This window comes from Hippoglossus stenolepis, chromosome 13, assembly GCF_022539355.2.
Source record: "Hippoglossus stenolepis isolate QCI-W04-F060 chromosome 13, HSTE1.2, whole genome shotgun sequence".
Taxonomy (NCBI): domain Eukaryota; kingdom Metazoa; phylum Chordata; class Actinopteri; order Pleuronectiformes; family Pleuronectidae; genus Hippoglossus; species Hippoglossus stenolepis.
Genome location: NC_061495.1, coordinates 20633052 through 20640372, shown reverse-complemented (window position 1 = coordinate 20640372; position 7321 = coordinate 20633052). Strand labels below are relative to the sequence as shown.

Here is a 7321-nt window from a genome sequence, read left to right as displayed (position 1 = left end):
TTACTAGAATGCAAGCCTATTTATGCATTAGTATATTTTTATATTTAAGATATTCTGGTTCGGTTATTGCACATAGCTTTTTTGATTTTAATATTTTCCTTTGTCTTTACTTCTCTGACGTCCAATGAAAGTAACAAAATGGTTCGAAGAAAGAAAGAAAACCATTCAAGATAATGTGATGGAAATCTGGAAATACAAGAGGCTGGAACACCAAATTTGTCTTTGTGTATTTTAATAGGGGCTTTCTGCAGAAAGGATCAACACAGATAGTCACACGGATCTCAGAGTGAAGATGCAGGACAGTCAAATGCAAGGATCTTATATAGGAGAACTAAGGCTGTGTGTCTGAATCAGTTCAGACTGGTTTTGTAGGCGCAGGTTGAGAGAGGAATCTAAACACAGATAACTGATTTACATATGTTTCCTTTGGAGATAAGCATTCAGTTCTTTGGAGGGTAAATAAGTGATGAAAAGGGTCTGACAGTTTTCAGGTCATACACAGTTCAGACCATAAAACAGTTTAGGTCATAAAGTATTTGGGCAGGTTGTATATGTATGTAGATACAGGTCATAAAACTTACTTTTCAACTACAACATAGGTTTCAACCACAATTAGTTATTTTTCCACTACAATAATCTTAACTCGGTTTTCAGTAGTTAGATAACTGAATAAACTGGTTAGATAATCAGAATAAAATGAGTGTCAGCATTGGCAATGTTCTTCAGCACATTCTCAGCTGCCTCCTTCACCTTTTACTACGACAGAAAACATGTGTTGTGCATATCTAACCTGTGATTACAGATTTAACCTCCCAACTGTGTGACCTCATGTTCTCTTGTCGCGTATGTCAGTTATCATAAAACATTTTTTATTTATCAGGTTGAATACTAGATTGTCATGCCCTCTGCCTCATCTGCCCCCTAGTGAGGACCTGGTGTGCTGGAGTTGGGTTCTTGGCTACACAGCTGCTGTTGATCGGTCAGCTACCTTTTATAAGCTCCAGCCCTGCTCTCAGTCTTCGCCGGACTATAGACTAAGTTACCGTCAGTACTGCCAGCCATCACCTTTAGTAAACGATACTAGAAGATTCTGAAACTTCCTTTTATGCTGTGTCCTGACTTTCCCTGTCTCCCTGCCCAGGATCAACAGCTGGACATTAGCCCTGACTCCAGCCTCAGATTTCTGCCTGCCTGCCTGCCTGCCTGCTCCACACGGACATTCATCACCCCTGACTCCAGCCTCGGATTCCTGCCTGCCTACCTGTTCCACACGGTCATACTATTAAACCCTGTTTGACTTGACTTCTGTCTCAAGCCTCTCTCTGCCTCTGCATCCAAAGCCTGGTCTTAACAGAGATATCAAAAAAGATGATCGGACACGATGTTTCCTCTCTGGCAGCTTCATTAAGAATTTTCAGAAGTAACAATTTACATAGGTACAACAGTTCTCTCAGTATAAAATATTTAAACAATGTTATGCATTTTCTTTCCATTACAAGGTCAACTTCCCAATCTAATTTTCTTTTCTCTCACTTTTCTTATACAGGTAAGTAGACAGGTAACTATATATGAAAGTGGCCTATTAATCATTGAACATCAACTTAAATATCAAACTTAAATGTATTGGCAATAAACAAAAATATCTTAGACATTAGTAGCCATTAGTCTCTTATCTTTGTTATATACCTTGTTCCTTATTATTTACAGTAAATTTAGAAATGAATCCACAAATGCATTAGTAATTATTCACACCCATAAACATAGTGAAAATTAACCACACAGATACACATTAGCAACCTCATACTCTGTTTGTGTGTCTTACTGAGCTAAACACAGTCAAAATGCACACAACATCTGTTGCACTTATGCTAACCTCGTGCCGCTCCATGCCTGCCACTGGAAGAACGGAGTTTAGCCAGCTAAACAGTATACCAATTATCAATCCAACAAATCGAAATAATGCTTCCAAAACACTCAACATGGTAACAAAACAACTTAGCAAACATCTTCCAATGTTCAAGAGCATAAACATTCATTTTATACCTGAAAAGGGGAGATATCAATAAAGATGCTCGGACACGATGTTTCCTCTCTGGCAGCTTCATTGAGAATGGCACAGTGGCCCAGAGCTCCCCTATCCGGCCTCTGCAGGTATGACTAATCAATCACCAATGTCACCTCTCAAAAAGGCTATACCAGTAGATCACAGATTAGCTCATCTGGCAGGTAGAAATCCTTATTCTTTTAACAAAAAGATTTTTAACTACGTTAACCCTTTTTGTTTAAAACTTTAACCTTTTTCACAGGACTTTGTTCTTATAGCTTAAACATTTTAACTCTTTGTAAGACTATAAATGAATTCCATTTGTTTTTATGTCCCTATGACTGCTTTTATTGCCTTTTGAATTTATATCAATAATCAGCTTCCTAATAAAATCAATCTATCACATTGACAGATTGGGGAGAGTACCAGGGGAATTTCCTTCATCATGTTATTTTAAAGGTTGTTCAAGATTATCCGAGGTCACAGTTTTTCTAGATGAGCAATATTTGGCTCAGTTTTAAGAGTAGGTGAAGCTGAATACAGCCAATGCAATTTCTCAACTGTAGCCCATTTGAAAGATTCTTCAATAATTATACCCCAGACTGACTGAACCAAGTTCAATTTCAAGTTGTGATTTCAACACTTAAAGGCATTGCTGTTTTTCACCTGATCAGATTCGTAGGAAGTTGGTGAAAATGTTCCTAGGTCCATCCCACAATTGTGTTGGTTCTTCCATGGCCCATGTTCCATCCTTCTAGCAAGTATTGCTGAGTGATTTTGATCGGGGAAATCACTTCATCTTTTTCCTACTCTGTGTCCCTGTGCAGACATTAAAGGGGACATAGCATGCAAATTCCACTTTGTTAGTGCTTCTACAGGTTAATGTGGGTATCTGGCATGTCTACCAACCCAAAAACTCTGGGAAAAAAACACTCGCGCATTTTGTTATGGTTCCTCTAAGTCAGAAACGTCATGCTTGAGTGACTCGATTGAGCTTCCTGGGTTTTGTGTCGTAACAAGGTACTGGAAGTCTCCCTACATGGCCTTGGCCCACCCCCCACCTCCCCCCACACTCGTTACGCCGGGTTTACACCGGAGGCAGCGAGGCTGCGAGGCAGCGCAGCGCCGTTCCCAAGCACGCAGCCGCCGCTGTTCACACGGGACGAGCATTTCTCCGCTGGTCAGCCCGCGATTCACTCACATGTGGCATTTGTCTGCATCGTTGGGACTGGGAGGCTGCAGCAGTTGCTCGGGCGCGACCGCCGCTCTCCCGTGCGTGAGCTGGAATTTGTGTCAGCGCCACACAGCCAGCAGTGTGGAAGACTTCCGCAGTGTTCAGCACTACTGTAACACTGGCACAAACAGAGCCCCCCCACTCGTTACGCCGGGTTTACACCGGACGCGGAAGAGCCGCTGAGGCAGCAGCGCTTGCGCCACAACGCGCCTGGCTGTTCACACGGGACGTGCATTTCTCCGCGCTGGTCAGCCCCATAGACTGTATATATAAGGTCAGCCCGCGATTCTGCTTTCTCCACTTGTTGTTGTACCCGTTGAATGTCGGGGTTCGGGGGTAAATGATGGTCTTCATAGCCCCCGCACCCTCTCTTTCTCTCCCTGTCTGTCTGCTTGTATGCTTGTAGTGGATGGGCAGAGGGGGACATTTAATTATGTGATTGGGAAAATTAAAGCTCCGACAACAGAAGGGAACAAAGTATGGGATGCATATTTGATAATTTATATCATATAAAATATGTAATTTATATCGTTTAAAATCATGGGGAGAGGGGGAGGGGGCTGGCTCATTAGCATTTAAAGGAACAGGCACTCAAAACAGGTCACTCTGTGGAGGGCTGTTTTATACAGGGTAAAAAGGGTGCTGTTTTAAATGATCCTTGTGGTATTTTGACCAAAGTATGTTACAGACATTTCATTAAGACCCCAAGGAACCATATCAACTTGTGGTAAAATGGGCATGCTATGTCCCCTTTAAGATATTGAGATGCTGGAAGCCTGTCTCGTGTTGATGTTAGCTGATTAGAAAATGGTGATTTACACTGCTGAGAGATGTTCCTAGTCCAGCAGCAAACAGGAAAAAACTACTGGAAACCACTTAAGCCTCCAACGGCCTCAAACCACAAATTTACCATCTGAGTTATAAAGTATGCGCAATGTGCACAAACCGAGGCATCATGGTCTCAGCTTTAAACAAAAACACTGAGCACAATTCCTAGTTTTGAATTCAGGGTTTAAGAGTTTAAAATTTCAACTATAACCACACATTCTCCTACAGGCTTTATTTGTAAGAAACGCCAAGCATAAGGAACCACAACCCTTCACTGACCGACTCTGTACATTTTCAACAAGCATTTCCTGTTCAGCCTTTCAGAGAAACATCTTATCTTTGTTATTTTATCACTTCAGAACCTCAGATATCCTCTGCAGGTTTCTCTGTGCAGTCAAGTTTAAAATATATACAACCAGTTTGGAAGCTGGCTGCTGAATTTAGATTCCCACAGCTACAATGTTATTAAGAGAACAAGTATTCAGGCTGATGACTGAAAACATAAGAGAGTGATTATTTGTGAGGTAATGCCTTGACTGTGAGGCAAAGCCTTGGCTTTGCCTCTGGAGCTGGTAATGAGAAACAGTTGTCTTGGCAGCTCCACATTGAGGAGAGAAGTATTGTTTTAAAAACTGCAAACTCAAAATAATTCGGGAGAAACCATTTTACTCACTGAACAATGAGGTCTGTCTTGTTTATGAGCGACTTATGCAATACATCTGTATATTTTAGTAAAAGTACCCGTGTTTTATGAAGGCCAATCATTTTTTTTTGCACATCTTATATTCATATTTATTTATGTTCCTAACTTTACCTTTGCAAACAACTACTGCAATTTTGCATGCTAGTCTCTTTTTGTCATCTTTTGTATTAAGTCTTTTGTTATTCGCTCTATTTGCAATGCCCTTTAAATGTTGTTGTAGCACAATACTTTCCCAATTTGGGATCAATAAAGTACATCTATCTACTCATGCGTCCATCCATTTGTCCATGCGTCCATCCATCCGTTAGACACGATCACATGGACACCAATATTCTGATGTTAACCCGATGAAGACAACAGCCTGTAAACAAACTATAATGTCACTCAGAGGAGTTCATACCTCTGCCTCGCCAACAGTCTCTTTACATTCAATCATGCTGCACCTAAGTTTCACACACTCATATACATCAGTGTGTGGACATGATACAGAATTCACTTCAAAGACTCTTGAAGTGGTTTAATTATTTGATTTGTACTACGTGGTTTGTACGACAACACACTCTGTAAGGAGCTGTGGGTTTACTCATGGTAGGGTTAAAAGGCGGATGTTTTATGACACCTCAGTTCTCTGTAGCCGTAAATGATTGAAATAAAACGACACCGAGAGGTGCACAACGAGAAATCTCCTGACTACTTCATCCCATCGACTCCTACATGTGTGTGTTATTATTATGAAGAACTATAAATTATTTGGGAAAATGTAAAAAAATGGATCCACTGCCTGATCTGTATCTGCAAAAGATTTTATGTGTTCTTCCTGACCTACATCATATCCATAAGTTTTGTGGAAATCTGTTCAGTTGTCTTGTTTAATCTTTCTTACAAATAACAAACAAACAAACAACTATAAGTGAAAACAACTTCCTTGGTGGCGAAAAAGATGTTCTAAATACAAGAGGTTGAAGCTGCAAAGTCCTACATCGTGACACTGTTTTAATGTTAATTCACTGTAATAACTTGAATATGTAGGTGGATGGGATTGCATGATTCTGAGCTTTGATGGAAAGGAGAATATTGCGCTCTTCAGTGAACTCCCTTCAAATAAATAAGAAAAACTGTGTGTGTGTGTGTGTGTGTGTGTGTGTGTGTGTGTGTGTGTGTGAGGGTGTGCGTGTTTTGTGGGTGTGTGTCTCAATTTCCTTGTTCTCATGTGCAGCACACGCTGCTCACCCATTCTGTTCAGTGAGAGCTAGCACATGACAACACAGACACTCAGAGGAGAAGAACACAGACAGAGAGTGGCTGAATCCCTCCCAGCTTCCAGCACTTTATGAGGTAAGCAAATGTTTCATATATGTTGCAGGATTATTTCTTTACTGTATCATTTTTTATTTAATGTCTGTATAGTGCCAAATCACGAGGTACCTGAGTAACAAAAAGCTTAATGGAATTGAAATTATGCTCAACATATTTTAGATAATTTAGAAGAGTGAGGATTAATACCTCTGTTTTGCAGCTGAATCTGCTATAAATATTTGCTTTATGGTCAATGTGATGTTATATTAAAGTGACACAACAGTTTAGTGATGATTGATGTATTGCTTGATGCCATAACAGCCCTGTGACTGTATGAGATGGGCTTGGTTATTTGGTTTATTGTGTAAACTCTAAGTAGTGTCTATGTGTATTTTTATACGAACAGTGGTTGAAATGGCGGCGTGTGATGTCAAACTGCTTGTTGTGACAATCCTTCTGAGAATGATCCAACTCCGCAGCCCGACTGAGCTCTTTAGCCCTTTTAAGATCGCTGATTCTCATTTACATCCCACAAACTTCACTCTCATAAAACAGCCATTCTGTGAAGTGAAGATGCTCCGATAAACCCTCTGCATCTTACCTGCCTACCTAAGAGCCAGAAATACAATACTTCTCTCATTAAATTATAGACTATCACACCATGTGAGTGGTGGATGTGTAAGGAAACCACTTATCAACACCTACTGTATTTCACTAATTTTCACCAGTGTTTCTGTAAAAAACCTAAAACTATATTTGTATCACTTTTATACCTGGGAAATCACCTGGTTTATTCTTTGCTATTGTTGAAAAGAGCAAACACATCTTCAGAGATTGACAGCTGCTGTTGATGTCTCAGAGGAAATGTGTTCCGCATCAGTGTGCTGAGGTGAGCAACTTGCTGTATAAAAGATAAGATCCATTATCTCCTGTGCAGATAACATTTTTAACGGGCCACATTTCCATTGGTGAACCCTCATAACCTCATGCCTGTCCTTGGTAACTGACTAATTTCAAACTTGTTTTTCTGCAGTGGTGATCTGATAAGGGCTTTTCTTTTTTTGTTGACATTTTGCTGGTTAAAAATGAAATAACAATTTTAAGTGGGGGTTATCTGTGGGAAGATAGCAGAGCTGCCGACTGATCACTACGCAATGCTACGCCGATAGCCTCAACTCCGAGATATTCACTTTGGTAGCACAGGGATGAGCTGAAT

At 40.4% G+C, this 7321-nt stretch overlaps 1 long non-coding RNA gene across 1 annotated transcript; it reads left to right on the top strand.

Moving 5' to 3' along the window:
* The first annotated feature begins 896 nt into the window (after positions 1-896).
* On the top strand, positions 897-1302 carry LOC118119889. The gene is made up of 2 exons (XR_004698152.2): positions 897-1044; positions 1142-1302. It is a non-coding gene; the product is annotated as an uncharacterized LOC118119889 (long non-coding RNA).
* The last annotated feature ends 6019 nt before the right edge of the window (positions 1303-7321 follow it).